We start from the raw sequence: 23,445 nt of genomic DNA, 5'->3' as shown, positions 1-23,445 counted from the left end.
ATAGGTATTTTTGCTGCCCTGATTTTTAACATCCCAGCCCCCTTTCCTCCAACACCTCCTACAGATCTCAATGCATCTCGATCCTGTGAAGTTTACAAGGAGTTCTAAATATCCAGTGGGAGGGTTAGGGGTGGGAAGTGGCAAAGAGGTAAGAATTCAAGATTAAGATTTTTCTAGCCTGAACCACTCCCTAAGAGAATGTAAAGGATTTCCTTAGACGGTTCTGGCTGGCTTCTGCAATTGAGAAAGAGAGAGAGAGAAAGGAGGGAGGGAGGAAAGAAGGGGAGAAAGAGAAGCTGTTAGCTGTGTTGCCGGGTGGGCTGGCTTCGCTCTTGGCTGTGGATTGTCAATGAATTCTCCGTCTGAATTTGGGCACGGATTTAAGTGTTGTGGTGCTAAGGACATAATTGCTATGATCGCAAGTATTTACTCTTTGCCAAGTACTTGCTCCGCAGTGGACATACTCATTTCCTTTAACACGGAAAACAGCCTCCATTTTCTTAGACGAAGGCACTGAAGCTTAGTGAAATTAAGTTATTAGCACAGGCAGCACAGTTATTAGCAGGTGGTGGAGCCGAGATTCACCCGCATCATGATCTTTCCAAAAGCACGAGCTCACGTGGCAGCACGCGGAAGCGTGTGCAGGGTGCCCCTGCCTGTGTTCCCTGAAGATCCCTGCTCACCCTCACTGCTTAACCTGATGAAACACTGTGTTCCTCTGAGCAGCAGTTGCTGGCCACCCTCTGCAGAGTGTACCTAATGCACCATGGCTTAAAACAAGACTTCTGTGTATAACGGGAGGCAAAGATAACAATATTTATCATCCTCTGGGGATATAACTCAGCCCTCAGTGTAGAGCCAAATTTACTGAAAGTGCTAGGTTTAAGATTCCCTTACAGTGCTTTTGGACATCTCTGTTACTTATCTTCCTGGAGATAGTAGATTTTCTTTTTCCAATTGGGAAAGAACGCTTAGCAGGATAATGTAGGTACCGGGGAGAGACAACGTGTGTCCCAAGCTACTTCTGCATGCAGCTGTGGACATGACTTTGGAAGCTATGTTCTGTATTTCCCTCCTCCAGCCCGCTGCAGCCTCTGCTGCTGGAGAGGAAGGCCCGCAAGAATTCGTGCAACCAAGGACCTCAGGCAGTAAACACCAAATCGCTTGTAGAAATTCCATTATTCCCCTGAACTGCAGATAATTGATTTAGTTTCCTATTTTTTTATTTCGTTGCATTTTTGTTTTTCACGCTTTGGGATTGCATCTCTGGATCCACATTCCTAGATGATAAGTATTTTAGGGGAGGAAACATATGGCTTAACCAAGATAGAGTTAGGTGGCTCAGGGTATGTCTCGAAGCCAGCACAGCTGGAATGCTAAATTGCATTTTTATAATTGTCTCTCTTGTTATCACCCTTCTTCAAAAGGAATAGAGAAAGGGGGGGGGGGGAGTAACAAAGAAAAATCCCCAGAAATAAATCAGTGTACAACAAATAGTTTTAATCTGCCTGTCTAGATTGTGTGATTATTTGCATCATGGTGATAAAAAAGAATTATATTTCTACTTGATGTCACTCTCCATGTATCCATGGCATGTAGTTTTTTTAAGAGTACTTTTCTATCCATTTCAGGCAAGTGAGACCTCTGGGGGGAGCGTTTCAAGGACAGGGCGGTCCAAATTGAACATTATTGATTATAAAACTGAATGTATGGAGTGACTGGCATATGGAATTAACTATATGGGCTGTGGAGGGTTGAGAAAGGGTGGGGTCTGTTAACTGGAGCTATTGTGGGTGGGGAGGTGGGGGCGGTGAAAGATGGGGTTAGGATTTAGGTAGACAGAAGAAAAAGTGAAGGATTGGAGCTAAAATTCCAGTCTAAGAACAAAAGCCTTTTTTATTCCTCTGTGCTTTGAACAAAGGAAGGAGAGCTGGGACGGGCCTCTTTGGAAGCAGCAGCCATACATTGAAGCAGCATTGCCGAGGGAAGTTAGGCATACGGAAGCGCTGTTAGAGTTGCACCCAGCGGATAGAGACAACAGCTCCTGACCTCTACCTCGAACCTTGTGTTACGAAGGAAGGATTTCTTCCTTCGTAACACAAGTCTTTGACTTAATGAATATTATCACTCACTGGGAAAAGCAGAATAAGACAGAAACAACGAGGAGTTCCCATCGTGGCGCAGTGGTTAACGAATCTGACCAGGAACCACGAGGTTGCGGGTTTGATCCCTGGCCTTGCTCAGTGGGTTAAGGATCTGGCATTGCCGTGAGCTGTGGTGTAGGTCGCAGACGAGACTCAGTTCCTGCATTGCTGTGGTGTAGGCTGGCAGCTGGCCGGTGGCTGCAGCTCTCATTGGACCCCTAGCCTGGAACCTCCATATGCTGCTGGTGCTGCCCTAGCAAAAGACCAAAAAAAAAAAAAAAAAAAAAAAAAAGAGACGCTTCACTTACTGGGGACATCAGGGTACATTCTTTACCACAGCCTTTGTATGTAGAATCACATCTCTAATTAAAGGAACCAGGTCAATTTTGATTTGGTGACATTGGGTAACTTCTGTTCTTTCTCGGATTCAAGAAAATGCTACTAATCCTGTATGTCCCTCTCAGGAGGTTAGATGTGGGGCACAAACTAAGGCAGTGTTGGGGGTGCAGATGGGGGGATGGTGTCTGTTGAGCAAAGAGCCAGGAGGCCGCAGGCGGGATACAGTGTCTTGGGTTGAAGAGGGGGAGGAGAGCGGGATTGTGGGCTGCCTTAGGTTACCTCATAGACTTACAGGGGAATTGGACTAATAGGGCCACTATGGGAATTTCATTGTTCTGCTTCTAGGGTAACTTTATAAACAATAAAAGACTCTGAAAAAATTCTAAAACATGAAAGTGCTTTGAATTCACTTCTGAAATGTGAGTTCAGCCTTAGGGTAATTTTATTGGTATAATTTCTTACAGCACCCAGCAAAGATGAATGAAAATAATAGCAGCAGGTTTTGTTATGTTTTTGTGTGCCTTCTGTGTGTTCTGAGCCCTGTATTAAAAGCTTTAAATGTAGTTGTTCATTTAAATAGTAAATTGGGACTTCTTGGAGATTCATAATCATAGCCAGTGTTTATTGAGACCTTACTGTGTGCTAAGCATTGTGCTGAGACCAGGAAATGGAGTTTCAGGTAATCCCCAAGACAGTCATTTTGCCGTTAAAGAAATTTGGACCTAGGAACAGTTGAGTCATTTGCTCAAGGTGACTTAGCTTCTGAGCAGGAGAGCTGGAACTTGAACTCTTGGCTGTCTGACTAATTGTGAGTTGTCCCATTATAATTTATCTCTGGCAGTTTCCCTAAAAATACTAAACTGACTTCTCCCCTTTGCAAACCAACTCAGCTATGTTAACTAGGGAATGAAAACTTTTAGTACAGAGAAAACACAAGTAGAGTTCAAAATCTTTTGTTTTAGAAAATAGCATGCTTTGCATTAAAAATAAATAAATGAATACCAATGTTTTAACATTAAATAGGAGACTGCTTACCTGAACAAGGAAAAATAGACTTGGAGTAGTTTCCACCTTGAGATTCTCTCTTCACAATGTTTGCCTTTTCTTTATCATGCAAGCACTGAATTGAAATGGATGCTGCCTTAAGTTTAAGCACAGTTAAAACCCAGCCTCAATTATGCATATCCAAGAAAATCCCAAGATATTGATTAGCTAAATGAACTTTTCTACATGCACATCAGAGAGATATTCGTTAGTGGTGGGAAGGGTAGAGAAAACAGTAGCATTTATCAGCATATTTTGCTGCTGATTTTGAAAATGTGCTTGGTACAGGGCAGTGTGCCTCCTGAATTCAGAGGAAAATTTTATTTGCATCTGCTATTTTATTTATCACCTCCCTGCATATTCCACGAAGAAGAATAAAAAAATTCTGAGTTGTTGATTTGGGGAGGGGGTGTTGATTGTTGTTGGGGGTGAACAGAAATTTTTAGGTATGGAGACTATTTGACAGACAAAGGGGGTTACAAAACAGGAGAAGGGTCTGCCTTATTAAGGGGAACTTGAAGAACGTCAGAACATGAAATGCAAACAGTAAACCGTATAATCATTGTGCCTCTCACACACATCAAGGGTGATCCGAGATCTCCCATCCTTTCTAATTAGGACGGGTTGGCAATTGAGTGGAGCTGTGAGGTTTAGTGTTTGTCCACTTACATTCTACTTCTTTCAACACAATTTGCCCCCCAGGATGGCAGTAGTCGGGGTTATAGACCAGACATGGTTTCCTTTTGCCCCCCCCCCCCCCCAGCTATCTTTCCCTTCATCTTCCCTTCCAAATCAGACGGTTCTGCCCTGCTTCCGAACTCAGATAACCATAGGAAAGTGTTCTCCTATCCCAGGAGAGATGTCTCAAAGGATTTTTACCTAGGATGTGGATCAGGCCTGGGTATTTTAAGGATTTTCTATTTCTGCACTTCAGCTGACTATTTGGTTCTTAAGACCAATTCCCCGTTCGCCGAGCCACCCCTCCTTCCCCAACACATACACACACACCCCCACACACACACTCACTCACTCGTTCCCCCCTTCTCTGTAGAATGACCTGGTTGATTGAGACTAAGAACTAAGCAGGAAGGTAATGTCAAACTGAAATTTCCACACATTATCTAAAAATGTAATTCATCAGCTTCAGGGTAGGAGGAAAGTGCTTTCTGAAATGTGTTAATGGGAAATTCATTTTTTTCTTGCCTTCTACGAGCTGTGGAAGTGGTGATTTCTTTTTCAGTCTGCCCCCACCTGCCCCCATTCCACATTTCCCTTTCTGCTCTTAACTGATGAACTCTGTTATCTGTCTTTTATTCCTTACCAGAACTAAAGATCTTTAAGTTGTCTTTTGTTTTTTTTTCTACACTCCCAAAATTGAACTTTGATGAGAGAAGATATTTCTAGTTTGAGCAGATAAAATTCAGATAGAGACCATATATTTGTATAAGGCTTTTACATTTGTAAAACATTTTCAATCAGCCAACTGTATTTATTTAGTGTGTTCTCTCTGACCAAATAAATGTTATTTCCTTTCCATCTCTTCTCTTAGATTCTGTATCAGGGTTAGTGAAGACGCTAAAGAGAGTAAGATATAGTTTGTGCCCACATGTTGCTGCTAGCAGGGCCAATGAGTGTCAGGGAAGCCAGGACAAATTACAGGGCCCTACAGCAGCCTGCAGGTCTGGGAGGGGCTGGGAGCCTGCTTATGAGATGCAAAGGTGGTGCCACCTTTGCTGTTTTGTAGGGAATTTTTGTTTTGTTTTGCTTTTCACCCAAGCCCAAACTCAACTTTCCTGACCCTAACCCTTAATTTCTTTGAAAAGACAGCACAAAAAGATTCATAACAGTACAATGAAGTTGAAGGTTTGATGCAGTGCCTGCTGTGTGTCAGCTACAGTGCTAGGCATGCCGTATATGCTTTCTCATTGAAGCTTTGCACAAGTTATGCGTGGTCCCTGGTACTGTCCCCATTTGACAGATAAGGAAGCCAAGGCTTAGAATCAGTTAACTCAGGAGTGCAAAGCCTATGGCCTTTCTATTATCACTCTACCTCTGCTGACTGAAAGTGAAGAAAGCATCTTTTATGGGTGTCCAGAAGAGAAAAAGATCACTGTGGGCTGGGATTCTCAGAGCAAGTATCAAATAAGAATGAGCCTTGAACTTGGTAGAGAGTAGACGGTAGGAAATTAGTACACACAGCGCAGCTAAGCCAAGCCTTAGAAACATCAAGGGATGGTGAATAAAACAGTCAGGACTACTCTGTGGTAAAGTTAGTATCCCCTTTTTGTTGATGAATTAAGTTCAGAGAGGTTAAGAAATTTATCCAAGGTCACAGCTGTTAAGTGCTGGAGCTGAGATTTGAACCCCAGTCTGTCAGACCCCAAAGTCTGTGTTCCTTCTACTTTGCTAGTAAATAACCCAACCTAACACAGAAGGAGGTGGACAAGCTGGAGACCCCATGGTGTCTGTGACGTGAGAATCATTGTTTTTCTCGCTGAGGTTAGGGCCATGTTCTCTCAGCGATTCTCTTGCCATCTACTTCAGTTTCTGGCTGATTTATGTTTGCTTTTCTGCTTGGTCCTTGTTTTGTAGTTCGATGCCTGGTGATACAAGGCCCCATTTAAACTAAGTGGATACAGCTAATTAGGGTAATTACTCTAACTCCTATGGCCAATAATGGAATTTCTCATCACAAATATCAAATCAGATTAAATTATTTTATTGGTAGTATGAGCACATAAAATGTATTCTTAATAATCCCTGATGTTTGCTTTTCATGTTTATTTTCAAAGGCTTTTTATATTCAGTACTTCCTCTGACCCTACTGAGGTAGCCAATGTCTCTGCTTTACAGATGAGGCCAGTGTTCCCCGAAGAAGAAGCACTAGGCTTCTTATTTTCCTTTCTCTGTCTTCCTTTCTTCTTTTCTTTGCTTATTTCCTGTTCTTCCTCCTTTTTCTGCCTTCTTATTTATATATGCCATTTGATCCAAAAGGGATTTGAATTGGCTTATGAGATGAAAAAGAGCTAAAATAAAATAGGCGTAGATATATATTTTTTTAAAGGTAGAAGGCGGAGTTCCCATCGTGGCGCAGTGGTTAACAAATCCAACTAGGAACCTTGAGGTTGCGGGTTCGATCCCTGGCCTTGCTCAGTGGGTTAAGGATCCAGCGTTGCCATGAGCTGTGGTGCAGGTTGCAAACAAGGCTCGGATCCCGAGTTGCTGTGGCTCTGGTATAGGCCAGTGGCTGCAGCTCCGATTGGACCCCTAGCCTGGGAACCTCCACATGCCGCGGGAGCGGCCCTAGAAAAGGCAAAAAGACAAAAAATAAATTAATTAATTAAAAAAAAAAGAAGGTAGAAGGGAAATGGGTGTAGAATGGCAAAAGGAGGCCAGGAAGAAAATCTGCAGATTAAATGTGGCAGAGTAACTTGTCTGAGAAGTGACAGAGACCCCCCAGCCACCTCGTCTGAGTTTTCTTTACACCAAGGAAATATGGACGGTGACAACCTGGGTCCCATTCCCAGGTGTTACCGAGGGTCCCAGCCCTGCCCCTTCCACCCACACTCATTAGAGCCTCTAGTTGTGGAGACCATTGCCAGCTATACGCAGGGTAGAATATGAGGCCTGAAATCACACACACGGGGTTTTCCTGTTTTCAAGTTAAATCCGTGTCGGATTGATCCATTGTTTTTTTATGACCAGCAGCCACACAGAGAGGCTACCTGAGCAGAGTCCCTGTTGTCATTCACATAGGGTGTAGACAGTGCACCAGAGGAGATGTCCTGAAGCGAGCTTCCCTGCTTGCTGCTCTGAACTGAGGTGTTGGTGGCTTCTGAGTCGCTGCTGTCCTCCCCCTCCTGCTGACACCTAAGGGTGGGTACATAGGAACATCGGTCCTCTGCTTCCACCTCTCTGGGAATGATTCCTATACTGAATTCTGGCAAGTTTCCCGTTGTCCAGGACCCTGAGCTGGACACCAAGCAGGAAAAACCAGTGTCACTCACGTCCTGGTCCTGACCCTGAAAACTGCAACTAGTCCTCGGCTACTTTTTCTTTTCCCAGTACCCCTCACCCACCAGTCAGTGGACCATCCCCAGTGATACAGACCACCCTTTAAGTACAAAAGAAATGAGAACTACCCAAGGGCTCTCCACTCTCCAACACACACACACACACACACAAACTTTAAACTTCCTGGTCAAAAATGCCAGATGCAAGCATAAATTGGCACAATATTGAAAATCAACTATACTTTAAAAAAATTTAAATACCAGATTCAGTTCATTGGACTAATCAGAAGTGAGATAGATGTCCATCAAAGCCCTGCACCAAAACCCTACACATACACTTACTAGATGTGGGCGTGGCCTTGCAGAAGTCACATTATTCACTTAAATCTCCATCTTCTCAATATACAGTAAAAAGATAAATCATTACCCTAACTTCTTTGAATGGTACTTGTAAGTTCAAAGCTGGTGACACAAAAAGACACTTGTAAACAAAAGCAACCTATAAATAGGAGGGGCCCCTTCTATCTCATAACTCCTTCCCTCTTCTTTCCAAGGGTTCTACCGCTAGGCCAACAGACAGATAAGGGAGAGGAGTGGGAAACTGCTCAGTATGTAATTCCAAGGAGCAAGTAGGAAACAGCATATGAGAAGGCAGGAGAATAGAAGGGAGACTTAGATTTTTTTAAGTACTGCTAGATGCCAGTCCCTTTATGTCATTTCATCCTGATATTGCCTCCAAGAGGTAATGGTGGCCCCATTCTTTTAGGTGAGGAAACCCAGGCTCATGGAGTTAAAAATGACTGACCCGCGGTCACTCAGTTGACAAGTGGCCAAGCTGTCTGGGTACCTGTGTCTGTCTAACCACATGGGCTGCCAGCTGGGACAGGAGACCTTCTCACAGGGCCCCCTGCGTTCTGCTGTTTCATCCTGAGTTGTGGACATGGCTCTGTAGGATGTATTCCAATAAGCCTCAGAAAGAGCGACAATAATAACGCATAGCAGTTTGGTTCTGGAAGATTGTAAGTGAAAGTAGTTCATTATTTGAAAATGTCAGGATGGTTTCTGAGGTTGTTTTAAAAATCAGGCCACTTTTATGAGTGGCAACATGGTGAAATGCAAAGAGCCACCAAGTTTTTGTTCTAGCTGTAGCTCTGGGACTTGCTGTGGATTGAGCCATTCTGTGCCTCAGGTTGTTGTGCGTAAAACAGGGATAATACTGGCTTTTTCCACCTTACTGTGTGTTGTAATATCAGATGAGCTGCTAACGTGTTGGTAAATCATCAAAGTGCTGCACCAATTCAGGATATTAATGTGGTCTCCTGGAAGATAGGACATTGTAAGCAGGGGATTTATGAGGGTAAAGTAAATACGAGACCCCTCTGATAAGCTGGCTTTGCTTTCTAGTCTGCCTTCCAGATGTTTTGTACAGTTATCTACATACATCTCAACAAAAGCTGATTATCTCTCTCAGACATCAGTGTGTAACCGTTATTAATGCTCAAGCTGATCAAATTACAATGCCACAGATCCTACTTGTGCTTTAATATTAGATTTTGGATTCCGGTCTATAATGAATGATTTTTCTCTATGCATTGGAAAAATTGGTTAGCAGAGTTCATAAGAAAGTTTAATTAGCAGGCTGTTTGTGAAAATAGCGGCTGTGAGTCATCGTTCAGAATGAACTAGCATTTCTCAGGGTTGAATTTGTTCTTCTGTTCCTTGAGAAACCAGATAGGATCTTTGTGTTTGAGAAGCTGGTGTCTGCATGCTGCCCACTTGAACTGCATCGTGTAATAAACTAATGACAAAAACAGATCTTAAAAGCCAGAGAGGAAGAGGAGGTGTAGGCTGTTAGTATATTTGTGTATGTGTCTCTTAGTCTTCCAGGGGAAGATCATGGACCTGCTCTAATCCAGGATTGTGTGAGGCAGGGTAGCCTAGTGATTAGAGCTAGCTGCCTGTGTTGGCATCCCAACCTCACCACAAATTCCTATTTTCTCTGTGCCTCAGTTTTCTCGTTTGTGAAGTAGAGATACCGATAGGATTATTGTGAGCATCTGTGTATGTGAAGCACTCAGAACTGCATCTGACATATAGGATATAATTCTCACAGCAGTTCTGTGAGATGTACTTATTTTGCTTTCTTTCTTTTTTTTTTTCCCCTAGGGCCGCACCCACAGCATGTGAAAGTTCCCAGGCTAGGGGACAAATCTGAACTACAGCTGCCAGCCACAGCCACAGCGACACCAGATCTGAGCCATGTCTACAACAAACACCACAGCTCACAGCAACGCCGGATCCTTAACCCACTGAACCACTGAGCCAGGCCAGGGATTAAACCTGCATCCTCCTGGATACTAGTCAGATTCGTTACCCCTAAGCCACAACGGGAACTCCCTAGATATAGATATTATTTGCCCTATTTAACAGGTGAGGAAACAGGCTCAGAAAGGTTAAGTAATTTGTCCTAGGTCACACAGCTTCTAAGTGGCAGAGCAAATTTGAACCCGTGTTTGTTTGACTCCAGAGCTTCTGTATTTTTACCTACAGTGCTATACTGGGTTGTAGGCCTAGTGAATTAAGTATAGGTGGTGTTCACATGTGTGCCTTAAGTATGTACCCATGAGTGTATGTTCTGTTCCTGCTTGGGTGCCCACACAGCCACACATAATTGGGTTTTGTTTTTCCCTTGGATCTTTGGTTCTCCCAGTGAAACTCCTCGAGCCTATTTCATGCTGCCTACTGATACATAGTGAGCTAGAAGCAGGCTTGTACAACGTGTACTGACATGGAAATGCGTACACAGATGTCTGATGCCCCTCCCCACTGTGCATTTCTATGTCTAGATTATTCCCAAAGCAAGTCTGTGTGTCTGTGTGATGTCTTCTGAGAAACAGAATCATGGACTGTCACAGTGAAAAGACACCTTAGAGTATTTCTGGCTTGGTCTCCTTGTTTTCTGCTGGCCTCGCTGATATCACAGGAACTGTACCTCAGAATTGAGGCCTGCACTTCCCACCTTAAGGAATTATATCTTAAGATAGGATCAGTCCTGTTTCAAATGGTCATGTTTATTTGGGAGTCCCATCAAAAAGCCTTTCCCAAAGATATTGAATATGTTTTTAAAACTGGGTTCTGCGACCACCTGAGTTTGGGAAACTGAAGTGAACCAAGTTAGAAAGGGTTTATTTTATTTTATTTTTTTAATCACTGCTTCTCTGAGTCTGTGCTAATGTGTGTTCTAAATCTTAAGAAGAAGGGTATAATACGTAGCATTCCCCAAAGAAGCTTTTCTTCTCCAGCATTTTGTGGACTGTACCTTCTAGGCTGGGGGAGAAACGGAGTTCCATAAGGAATAAGTTTCAGGTAGAAGACAGGAATACAGTTGGAGTTAGTTACTACCTGATAGCTTCATTTTTTTGTTACAAAAGAGACAGGGTTGTCTACTGCACGTGGGTGGGCAGGTGGAGGCCTTGATGTCCCAGGAAAGTCTTACGGACTTCCAAGAGGGACAGAAAATGGTGCCACATGCATCCATCTCTCTAGCACTAGCACAGACCCACCACATCTTAGGCATGTGAAAATTATTGAGCACCGAGTGTGTTCTGGGCATGATTTAAATTATAGAAGAGTTCTGCTGTGCCAACTAGTGTCCATGAGGATGCAGATTTGACTCCTGGCCCGCTCAGTGGGTTAAGGATCTGGTGTTGCCATGAACTGTGGTGTAGGCTGAAGACGTGGCTCAGGTCCCACGTGGCTGTGGCTGTGGGGGCGGCCAGCAGCTGAACTCGGATTCGACCCCTAGCCTGGGAACTTCATTTGCCACAGGTGTGGCCCTGAAATAAAAAAATAAATTGTGGATTCACATGGTCTCCTGATTGTCAGGGGGACATTTCATTTTCCATCACCCGAAAGAGCCTGAACCATTAGAATGTGTTTACATTCTGTGATTCTCACACACATCCCAGGCACACCTTCATTTTCACCTCTCCCAGGTATTTGACTTGGTGTAATGAGGTTGGTCATGCTTGGTGTAGCCATTCCCTGGAAAACCCTTAGCTTTAAAAATAATAATAATGATAATAATAATAATAATAATAATAATAATAATGAGAAGATGGCTTCCCTCCTAAATTCTTACTCTGCAGACCCATTTCTGAGTGAGTTTTCTTCCTTCCTTCCTTCCTTCCTTCCTTATGTCTTTATTTTGTCTTATTTCGTTAAAGCTGAATGGTGAAGAAAAGGGAAAATATACTTTTGATTCTTATTTATTTTCTTTTTCATGCATCTGGGGACTTTCTTTCTTTCGTAACATTTGTTGGAACTGAACTGAACTAGTCATGAGCTTTCTGATGGTACTTCAGTATCAGTGAACTCCTTGACCACGGGGACAGGAAGTTCCACACAGCCATTTGTGGCGAGTCCAAGGCCAGAGAACCCCAGATCCTTAGTTCAGAAAAGACACGCTGACAAAGGTTTTCAGACAGAGTTCTTCTCCAACACATATTTGACATCCTGACGTATCTTTGCCCGGACAATTTGTTTACCTCGCCTCCTTCATTCAGAGCTATGAATTTTCTTTTACTTCAAACACAGGAAATTTTAAAAGATTTATATTCAGTTAATATTTATGAAGCATCTTCCCTGTGCCAAGTCTTATCACATAGTTTATCTCAATTAATTTAAATCCCAACATGATATCAGGAGCCTTCACTTGCCCTCTATAAGCATAGTGTCTGGAGTTCCTGCCATGGTGCAATGACTTAAGAAGCTGATGGAGGAGTTCCCGTCGTGGCGCAGTGGTTAACGAATCCGACTAGGAACCATGAGGCTGCGGGTTCGGTCCCTGTGCTTGCTCAGTGGGTTAAGGATCCGGCATTGCCGTGAGCTGTGGTGTGGGTCGCAGACTCGGCTCGGATCCCGCGTTGTTGTGGCTCTGGCGTAGGCGGGGGGCTACAGCTCCGATTCGACCCCTAGCCTGGGAACCTCCATATGCCGTGGGAGCAGCCCAAAGAAATAGCAAAAAAGACAAAAAAAAAAAAAAAAAAAAAGAAGAAGCTGATGGAACATGTAATGTGAGAAAAAAGAATGTATACATGCAAGTGTAACTGGGTCACCGTGCTGTACAGTAGAAATATATATATGTGTGTATATATGATTAAAAAAAGCATTTAAAAAGTGAAATAAAATGAGAATGATAAAAGAAAGAATCTGACTGCAGTGGCTCTGGTGGCTGCAGAGGTTGGAGTTTGATCCCAGGTCTGAGGGTTAAAAGGTTCTGTCATAACTGCAGCTGCAGCATAGGTCATAGCTAAGGCTCAGATTCAGTCCCTGGCCCAGGAACTTCCATGTGCTGTAGGTGCACCAATAAAATTTTTTCTTAAGTTTAATAAAGAAAAAAAAAAGGGGGAGTTCCCATCATGGCTCAGTGGTTAACGAATCCGACTGGGAACCATGAGGTTGTGGGCTTGATCCCTGGCCTTGCTCAGTGGGTTAAGGATCTGGCATTACCATGAGCAGTGGTATAGGTCGCAGAGGTGGCTTGGATCCTGTGTTGCTGTGGCTCTGGTGTAGGCTGGCAGCTACAGCTCTGATTCGACCCCTAGCCTGGGAACCTCCATATGCCGTGGGAGCGGCCCAAAAAATGGCAAAAAGACAAAAACAAAAAGAATAGTGTCTGATAGGAATGAGTGTTTTAGTGAGTTCTTTTGGAGTCTTAGCGCCTAAATTCGGCTGTTCCTTTCACCCACCAACTTTTCCCCCATAGGCAGTCTCATTTTCCCCAAAGGCTGATTACAGTGCATATAATTTGTATTAACCTAATAACTTTTTCTACCTCGTCTTCCTTTGTTGCTAAACCCTCATCTGACATCAGCTGCATTTCCGGAGTCACCTGTCGGTTCACATCCATTCAAGGAAGTCCTGTCTCTCTGGTGTCCAGAACCTTGTTTCACTCGAGAGTAAGCTGACCAAGAATTAAGCTTATTTCTCTGGCAAGCTGGGAGTTCGCCAAAGTCCTCCTCTTTTTGTTTCGACTCTTGTTAAAAATATTTAAATATGTGACTGTTCTTCCCTGCCTATAAGAATATTCTGAACATAATTTAATGTTGCTTCCATGAAGATTCTTTCATTGCCCCAGGGTCATCAGTCGGAACACTTGTTTCTGTGTGATAAGTGCTGAAGGTGAGAAAGTTGTCCCTGAGGCTTCTGTTGTCCCCACTACATTATCTCGAATATTTTTTCTTTGTTGTTGCTGTTGTTGTTATTTTGTGTTTTTTTTTTTTCCACTAAGTCTAAGTAGTTGATACTAGCTTTTTATCCTATGAATCATCTTTCTTTCCTGAACAGGCAGAAGAAAAATAAGGTTCAGATTCACTCAGTTTTTTGTTTACTTATTGAGGTTTGTTATTGAAATGTATGTTTAAAGATCTGTCATTTGGAGTAACTTATTTTATAGGACAAACCAAAAGGGCAAGTTTAAAACAAAAAAATTCCTTTGAGAATTGGTTGGTTATTTTTCTTTATGAAATAGTGTAGCTGTGTAACTGGTCCTTCCTCCTTTGGGGACTCCTGGAAATCATCATCTATTCTCTGAATTTCCACGAACCTTACACAGTAACAGACATAGTATCTTACATCAACTTGAACAATTTGGTTGACACCATTTCTGACATCAGGAACCTCTCTAGAAAGCCTGAATGAGCTTTAGAGCCAGATGGACTTCTGTCTTGGCATCTGAGGCCCCTGGACATGGGCCTTCACAGCTGTAAATGGCAGTGATAATGCCTACCTTGTAGGATTGTTTTAGGGACCAGATGAGATGATATAAATAAAGCAGTCGAGTATCATTTAAATGTTCTCATTTAAAAAAAGATAATATGTGTTAATTAACTAGGTGGGAGGAATCCCTTCACAGTGTATACATATATCAAATCATTATGATGTATACTTTAAATAGCTTACAAGCTTTTATGTCAATTATACCTCAGTAAAGCTGAGAAAAAAAGAAATGAAGCACTCAGTACAGCACTAACAGATAGTAAGCACTCAGAAATAACTATTTTGTTACGATTCATTTGCTTATTGAAATTCATTCATTCACTCATTCAGTAGATATTTATTGAAAGCCTACTATGTGCCAGATATTGGTTGTACCAAGAGTAGCAAGACCCATGTCCCTGCCCTAAGGAACTTAGTGTCCACTGAGAAATACTTTTAGTTCAAGAGGCTTATACTGAGTGCCCACTGTGGACCAAGTGCTTTGCTTGTTATCATCTTGATGCTTCATGATACTTTCTCAACCTCTGGGAAATCACATCTACTTAGGAAGCCAGAATGTGTCCTCTGGAAATAACCCAGTACTGGTTCACTGTAATTTTAAATACTTTGGGAATTCAGAATAAGGGAGGCTGGGTCCTGTCTTTTCTAATAGTGTTTGTTGTTGGCAGAGGGCAGAGGCACTCAAAATTTCAGATTTCTAAATGATTCCTGAATCTGTGCCAGAGGTGTGGGGAGATCTCATGTATACACTCTGAGCACTCAACTTAGAAATGCTATTGGCAGCTCATGTTGCTATCAGCAGCCCCTGGCCTCCAGGAATTGATAGCTGTAAACTGAGGAGCAGTCCCCTCTCCTCAAGGGATAGATGCTGAAGCTGCCCCTCCTCCTGGAATGCCCTTCCCCGTCTGCCTGGCTATCTCCTACCCATCTTTTCAAATTAGTCTCAGCTCAGATAGATACTCCAGAAAAAAACCCTCTCTCCTCCTCACTCTCATAACACTTAGCCACACTCTGCTACAGTTGTTGATTCACAGTTCTGACTTTCTTACTAGATCATAAACTGCTTGCTTCTTCCTTGGTCCTCAGTTGCTGAATCTGTAGAAGAGACTTGGAGACGAGAGTTATGTCCTTTCCAAGACTGTCATTCTGTGACATTCCAGATCCAGTTGGACAGATATAACCAGTTTGGAAAATGGGAATGAGATACTTTGGGGTATATAGTGGAATTAAATGGAAAGAATGAAGCCCTGGAGATAGGACTCGAAAATCTGGGCTCTCTCAAAGTCTCAGGCACACTGAGCTATGTCAGAGCAGATGTTTAGCACATGAATGAGCACGCTTTCAAGAAACCAGAGCACAGCAGAACATGCCCAGGCTCCGGAATCAGGTGGGTTTAGCTACTGTTCTCTAGCCAAGTAACCCCGGGTATGGTACCTCTCCTTTTGGAGCTTAGTTTCTCCTTCCGTAAAACAGGGATGAAAACACCTGCTTCAGAGATTGTGAAGATTTAAATAATAGTGAATGCAAAGTGCTTAGCCCATAGTAGGTGCTTAATGAATATTATCTATTATTTGTAGTTTCTCAGTTAGAAATCAGGATAAACTGTGAGCATCAGGTCTCAAATAAATATAATTTAGAACCTTTGAATCTTAGCATTAAAAGGGATCTTATGAGTCAGTCTTGCCACCTGCTGCAACATCCTTATAAAATCATTAGTAGAAAGTTCTTCCTCTCATCAAGGCAAAAATCTACTCCCTAATTTTCTTCTCTTGCCCGATCCTCATTCTCTCCTTTGGGACCTTGCATAGCAAGCCTACCCTGCCTTCCCAGGGCAGCTTTTCAAATGTTGGAAGGGGCTCTCAGCACCTCTAGAGTCTTCTCTCCTTCAAGACAAAAGCCTGCATGTCTTTTAGATGTGTCTTGTGGGATCTGCTTCCCATACCACTTACCCCCATCCTCTGGGAATATAGCAGAGAACAAAAAATTGGTTTCTTCCATCAATGAGGTGATATTCTGATTAGAGGATGCTGTCTCTGTGAGGATGCAGATTCAATCCCTGGCCTTGCTCAGTGGGCTAAAGAGCCACGGTTGCCGTGAGCTTTGGTGTAGGTTGCAGACTCGGCTTGGATCTGGCATTGCTGTGGCAGTGGCTGTGGTGTAGGCCAGAAGCTGCAGCTCCAATTCGACCCCCAGCCTGGGAACTTCGACATGCCACGGGTTCAGCTATAAAAACACAAAAAGAAAAAAACCAGCATCTATTGAGAGTCTGTCATAGGCCATATGCCAGGCACTTTACATGCATTATCACTTTCAATACTCCTAAGAACACCATGAAAAAAGTAGTATTAAGTCCACTTTACAGATGAGATGACTAGCAAAAAGGGGCAAAATAAGAATGCAGAATTTGAGGATGAAAAGAAATAGCATATATTAAGAAATTCTGAGAGCTTCCTTTTCAGATCTTCCCTTCCTTGTGACTGTGGGCTAGATGTATAGTCTGCTCAGAAACCAGGATGCGTGAAAGTTCATTCAACTTAGCCAGGGTCACACAGCCGTAAGCTAAAGCTGCATTTCTTACAAGTCTGCAAGTGATGCCAGTGATGCCTGTACAGGCAGTACACTCAGAGTAGCAAGACTTTAAACTATATTTTGTTTGAAGGAATTGTGCGAACTACCAACGGAAAAGAAATCGTCCGAGTAGTTGGCTCTACTCACACTGCCTTTGCAGGAGAAATGCCAAGACTCAGACTGTCCAGCACATGTAAACATTCACCGAGGTGGGATGGAAAGGAGCCCAGCCACGGATGCTCTAGAATCTCAAAACACCCCATTCAGCGTGACGAAGGGGAGGAGCCCCCAGCACGAGCGGGCACACTCCCTAGCATTCCAGCCTGATGCCAGATGCTGTGCTCTGCCTCCGCACTGGGGCCAGTCCCTGTGGAGAGATGGCTTGAGCTGGGACGTCATACAGACCTGGGCTCATCCAAGTCTTAGCCTGGACGCCTAGCTCCTGGTTGACCTGGGGCAGGTGATTGAACATTTCTTGGCCTCACTCTCCTTATCTTCACAACGGGCCCAATGGTACCCATTTCGCACAGGACTAAATCAGGTAATTTTAGTAAGCCACTTAGCAGGGCGCCTGGCACAAAGTAGGCAATGAATAAATCGTAGCCGCTGTTCGTCCACATGTTAATATGGTTAATCCTCACAGTGATCCTTTGATTATAAGGATAAGGGATTAGCCTTGTTTTTCCAGATAAGGTCACAGGCTGCTGAAGCGCAAATGCTGTAACCAAGGATATACGACAAGTACGGTGTGGGGCCCCACATGCATGTATATATGCAGTAACAGCCTCAGAGCTCGCTGACCCTTTTTAGGGCATATTGAGGTAGATTTCAAGGCAGCTGACAGCAGGGAAAGTCACCTCAGGACTGGCCCGAGGGAGTCCTGGGGGTTTGTTGGCTGTGGTGAACCCAGCATGTGGATTCTTGCCGTGCAGGTGATCTTCAGGGGACTGGGGATTTTATCATGTGCTTTGAGAACAGAATTTCAGCCTGAGCTAGGGGTTCTATCATCTACAAAAATTCCTTACTCAACTCGGAAGGTTTTATCAACAGCAGCTACCCATCTGGCTGCACCCTTGGGGGCTTTTGCAGATGAGGGGAGGTTTCTGGAGGATGACGTCTTTGGGAGAAAAGAAAGAGCGGTGTGTGCAGGTTGGCTGTGCAGAAATGCTGAGGTTCCTTCGAGTCAGCCTTGTGAGGGGACAGCGTCTCTGCTGCCGCCGTCAGCTGTTAGGATGTCACATTTGGGGTCCTGCTGTCATAACCCCAGGATCCAAAAGGCAAGAGAAAACAACTTCTGTCCAGAGTGACTGGGAAAATGAAGGGTTATAAGCAACTCTGATGGTGACACTTCCTCAAATTTGAATACAATAAAAGTGCTTAATACAAACTATTGAAGGTAATTTGCTTTTTCTCAGGTGGTTCAAAAAAAAAAAACTTCAGAAGTATTTCAGGGTCTCAGAATGGTTGTCAATCACACTTTAGTTCAAATGGAGTAACTGTGGTTACTCCACAGTGTAACCACAGTGTGGCAAAGGGGAGTGGATTTGGAGTCTAAAGAGCTAGACCAGAGGGTCAGCAAACTATGGCTCACAGGCCAAATGGAGCCACTGTCGATTTTTCTAAATTGGCCACGCCCACAGCATGAGAAGTTCCAGGGCCAGGGATCAAAGACACCCCAGCAGTGACAATGCCAAATCTTTAACTAGCTGGGCCATCAGGGAACTCCTCTAAATAAAGTTTTATTGACACTCAGCCATGCTCATTAGTTTGCATATTGTGCATGGACGACCTTCACAGTACAAGGGCAGTGTTATCATGACAGACCGGGGGACCCATTGATCCTAAACTATTTACTGTCTCACCCTAAACATGAAACAATTTGCCAACCCCTGATCTAGACTCTCCTTGAGAGAGAGTCGAGCAAACTGCTGATCTCTCGGAGCTTCAGTGTCCACGTCTGTAAACGATGATCATTTCTCCCACAGGGCTGTTGTGAGAATCAAATGGAATAGGTGGGAAAGCACTTTGGAAACAGAATCTCTGCGGAGGGGTGGGCAGGGCTGGTTTTATTGTTCACCTGATCTGTGCTGGAGGGGCACTCACCACCAGAACATGGTTTTCCAGCCCCTGGTGTCAGCCTGTTGTCCTGTTCTCCCTTTCTCACAAATAGAGAATGAATTCCCCAGGTTCCCCTCTCAGCCTCTTCTCTCCGCCACCATAAACACATCCCGGTCACACGCTTCCAGCAATGGAGAATTAGTACAACTGTGTGGATCCATTCTCTCACTTACCCGGTATTTGTTGAGTACCTGCTGTGTTCAAGGATACGGACTTTTTAAAGTCGTTCTAGTAGGGAGAAGTATTTGGTTTCCAACGGGAGAAGGGAGGGATCCAAATTAGTGTAACAAAAGAGAGACATTGCCACATCGTAGTACGAGGACGTGCGTCTGCGTGTGTGCGTGCACATGTGCGCAACTTCGAAAAAATGGAAATATCCAGGTTCAGATTTAAGAAAAGCTCGTTAAAAACAAGAATCTTTTTGATCCAAAATACACTGCAGCACTTTAAAAATGTAGCCATTATGTATAACAGTTTTCCCTTGGAAACTGCATTCTAATTTTAAGTTTCCAGCCCAAACCGCCAAGAATGCCTCTCTTGCCCATTCATGGTCACTGAGGCCTCTCCGCCAGGCCTGCTAGTCAGGACAGTTAAGGACTGGCCAGGTGTAAGGGTCGTAGATCACCTGGGCATCAAGGAGCCAGGCACTTGCTATAGTTTCTAAATGTTGGAGGTGATCTTCTCTTGATAATATTCTATCTTTTCTTTAATGATTTTATTTTTTCTTTATTGACAGTTCAATAAACAAACATAACTTCAGTGATTTAATGTTTTTATTTGTTCAACTTGCTATCAGAATAAGCTGACAAATTGGGAGCAAAAATAAAGTTCGTTTTAATTTTCTATTGTGAAAGTACTCTTGCCGTACCTGTATGGTTAAATCTTGCTACTGCTGATAAAGGGAGATGATGCAGTTATTTGCGAGGGGAAAAAAAAAAGAAAAAGAAGAACAAAAAGACTTAATTTCTGGTAGGCAAATGCACACACTTAGCACACCGGGTCCCCAGGCCCTTCTGGCATGGTGGTTCTCTTGGTTCTCATGGCAGTAGTGTTGGTGTTCTTTGTTTCAATCATATTTTTCTATGTTCTATGTACAGTTTAAATCTGGAAATGCAAATCCAAACCCCATCACTAATATATGGCCACCAAAATTAAAACAAAATTCTTCCTCATTTTACTCTCCCTCGCCACTAAAACAGTTTCTGAAAGAAATGAGGCTTGGGTTTCCATGTTTTCTACCTAGGGATTTAGTCCTCTCCAGAGTGTTTTAAAAGACTATGCTTAGGTCCACCAAGTATTTTTCACTAGACTTAGCTGTAGTCCTTCCATGATGACAAGAACCATACGAAGAAGCCTGTTCGTGAACTAGGCTAACCACAGGTGGTTTCATTGTGCTACCAGTTTGTCTCATATCTTTCAATTCACAGGCAAGCCTTTCCATCTCTGTCCTCCTCCTATTCAGTGCAGTGTCCTGTTTTAGAGTTTTCAGTCCTTTTTTTTTTTTTTTTTTTTTAAAGGCTGCACCTGCGGCATATGGAAGTTCCCAGGCTAAGCTAAGGGTAGAATTGGTGCTGTAGCTGCTGGCCACAGCCACAGCCACAGCAATGCAGGATCTGAGCCGTGTTTACTCACAGCAATACCGGATACTGAGTGAGGCTAGGGATTGAACCCACATCCTCATGAATTCTATTCAGGTTCATTACCACTGAGCCACAATGGGAACTCTTGCAGTTCATTATTTTATATCAAGGAGAGTCTCCGATCTTTTTTCCCCTTTCTTTCTGAAATGATGTTCGTCTAGTTTTTAGTTTTCCCCAAAGCACCCTAATTCTTGATGTTAAATTCAGTCTCTCTCTAAACCGATAGCAGGTGATGCTCACCCAGTTGTGCTAATTGCAGTCAGGTACGAAGGTGATGGTGGCTTGGGGCCAGGCGAGTGGACAGATAGGACATATCTTGCTGGGCAGGAGTCCTTCCTTCACTTGACCTTCAGAACCTTCCTAGGATCTGAGTGCTTTCCTTCCTCCTGAAGCAAAGGTCTAAAATAAAGATTACATATAGAATATAAAAATCAGAGCCACTCTACATAGTTACGATTTCCATAAATATATGAAGAATTAGAAAGAAAGATGGTGTATCAGGGCACACACACCACTGGTAAGCACGAGAAATGCTTCCACATATATTCCACCAGTACAACGAATCACAGATTGCTTGCAGTTAGGGGGTGAATGTTTTGTCTATATTTCTCATCTTTAATTTAAATTTTATAAAATTAAATGTAGTTGGATAGACTGACCGTTTAACCTGTTTCCTAGAGCTCCATACATAAGGTTTACCATGGAGTTTATTGCTTTAAAAATGCCTTTTAAAACCCCTCAACTTTGTGTGCCTGTTTAAAAGAACTAATTGTTAGAACATTTTAAAGTAATTTTTAAGGCTTCTCTTATATACAAGGTAAAATAGGACTGATACATTTGCACGTTGAAAATAGATTTAATTAGGTGAGTTTAGTTAGGCGTCATGAGGTGGAGCTGAATTTAGGGTAAATGATATTTTTAAACCAATGAATTAGTCTCATGTATTTTTGGGTTTGCAGAAATTTTCTCGGAACATGGGACAGGGTCTTGTAATTCACACACACCTCTCTCTCTGTCTTACTCTGTGTGTGTGTGTGTGTGCGCGCGCGCGCGCGTGTGTGCATGCACACACATGCAGACACACGCACACAAACACCACTCCCTCACACTGTAATAGGGTGAAATGGAAAGAGAAGGGCCCTAGTAGCTACATGTGCTCTTCATTCTCTCCCCCTTCTTGGGTTACTAATTCTGGCGGGTGAAGAATATATCTGGCTAAGTTTGCCCCTGTATTTCCCATTTTAACCCTGTTATTGCAAAACAGAAAGGAATATCCTAATGTACTGTCATCTGGGGGACAAAAATGCAACGGAGTTTCCTCATGATTCTCGTTATTTCCACCTTATATAAAGGATAACAAAGTCACCCGTTTTCTGATCTGGAACCCAACTTGTTTCCCAGGTTCCCTCCTACAACCAACACAAACACAGACATTTACCAGCAAAACAGAAGCTGTTGGAAAGATTTTTTTGGCTGCTGAAATGGGCTCCTGTCACCAGGACATGGCAGGCTTTTTGCTGTATTGTCTCCCAGCCCTGGCCCCAGTACTCCAAAGAGAGCTTTATGTAATCAGTCTTGCCGACATGTGACGTCCTGTCATTTGCCTCCCCTTCGGCTCTGCTGCCGCCCACAAATCAATAACATTGCCTGGGAAGTTCAAGCTGGTTTTGCAGCCACCCTAAGCTCTGTGTTTCTTAAAGGGTATGTCAGAAAATGTAAAGTCTCCTAATGATATTTCTGGCTGATGACACATGGCAGAGCTGATGGACTATTTATAATCAGTGGCACGATCGCAAGCACATTATTTTTATTTCGCTTAGGGGGGAGCCCTGTCACTTGCTACCTCTCTTTCCAGACAAGTTGATGCCATCTCCACCTAAAGTAGCTAAATCTTCTTTGCAGAATGTGTTTGCACTCTCTCCTTTGTGATAGGAGCTCCCGAATACTTTCCTATAGAACCCTGCTTTTTTCTTGTTCTCAGGCTGGGGGGTATGATGAAAGCAATGAATGACTTGTAGCAACTACTTTAAATTCTGGCCATGCCTTCACTTTTATAAATGTCCCCAGTCTTTGCTGCTCAGATCTGGCTACAGTCCTCTGAGTGTGGGAGTGGCGGGCATGACTGAGGCAGCAGACACAGCTCCTGCATCCAGCCCTTGCCCCAATTTTACAGGACTGAGCGTAGCATTGCTGTCTTTCGTTGAGCAGCTACTATGCTCTAGGTAGGCATTTAATATATGACAGCTCGTTAACCCTCTCCAACCTGTCTGCAGCAAGTGCTGTTATCTCCAGAGGAGAAACATGGGAAGAAAACAGGAGATCAAATGAGTTCTCTCCCAAGTCACACAGCGGATCGGAGAAGCCCCAGGCCTCCAGATCTCTTCTAAGAAACCACACTTGCTCTTGCCTGCTACTCTGCCCCACCTCTTCCCAATTAAGGGGACACTTGTGTGTATATGGTGTGGATGTGCAGGGGCCGCTTAACCATTCCCGGTGGGGGCAGCTCCTGTGAGCTGAGAGACCGCCCCCCATGAGAGATGGAGGAACTCGAAACTTCTCAACCTGGGAGTACACCCCGGTGTAAAAGGAACCATATACTAGACTGTTTTGATGCACTGCAAAGGGAAGTGTTACCTCTATAAAGATACTGAGCTCTCTCTCTCTCTCTTTTAAAAAATGTTTCCACAGGACAGAGTTTAGGGTATGGATTCGTTAACTATATTGACCCAAAGGATGCAGAGAAAGCCATCAACACTTTAAATGGACTCAGACTCCAGACCAAAACCATAAAGGTAAGAG

General features: G+C 43.4%; 2 long non-coding RNA genes across 22 annotated transcripts in view; one reads left to right on the top strand and one right to left on the bottom strand.

The window, feature by feature from the left end:
- ELAVL4 (ELAV like RNA binding protein 4) overlaps positions 1–23,445 on the top strand; it is a 144,812-nt gene that overhangs the window by 93,200 nt on the left and 28,167 nt on the right. For all 21 annotated transcript variants that reach the window (XR_014808367.1, XR_014808366.1, XR_014808363.1 and 18 more), the window contains one exon: positions 23,335–23,438. This is a non-coding gene — a long non-coding RNA (ELAV like RNA binding protein 4). The remainder of the gene's footprint in view (positions 1–23,334; positions 23,439–23,445) is intronic.
- The window catches only part of LOC110261422 (uncharacterized), a 154,670-nt gene continuing 152,132 nt past the window's right edge, over positions 20,908–23,445 (bottom strand). Inside the window, exon 3 of the long non-coding RNA XR_002345502.2 lies at positions 20,908–21,045. This is a non-coding gene — a long non-coding RNA (uncharacterized LOC110261422). The remainder of the gene's footprint in view (positions 21,046–23,445) is intronic.

Source organism: Sus scrofa, chromosome 6, assembly GCF_054392235.1.
Source record: "Sus scrofa isolate SSC_HxYL_T2T_F1_AM1 chromosome 6, Sscrofa_HxYL_maternal_Yorkshire_Landrace_v2.0, whole genome shotgun sequence".
Classification (NCBI taxonomy): domain Eukaryota; kingdom Metazoa; phylum Chordata; class Mammalia; order Artiodactyla; family Suidae; genus Sus; species Sus scrofa.
The sequence above is the reverse complement of the archived record's forward strand: the minus strand, read 5'-3'. Positions and strand labels throughout refer to the sequence as shown.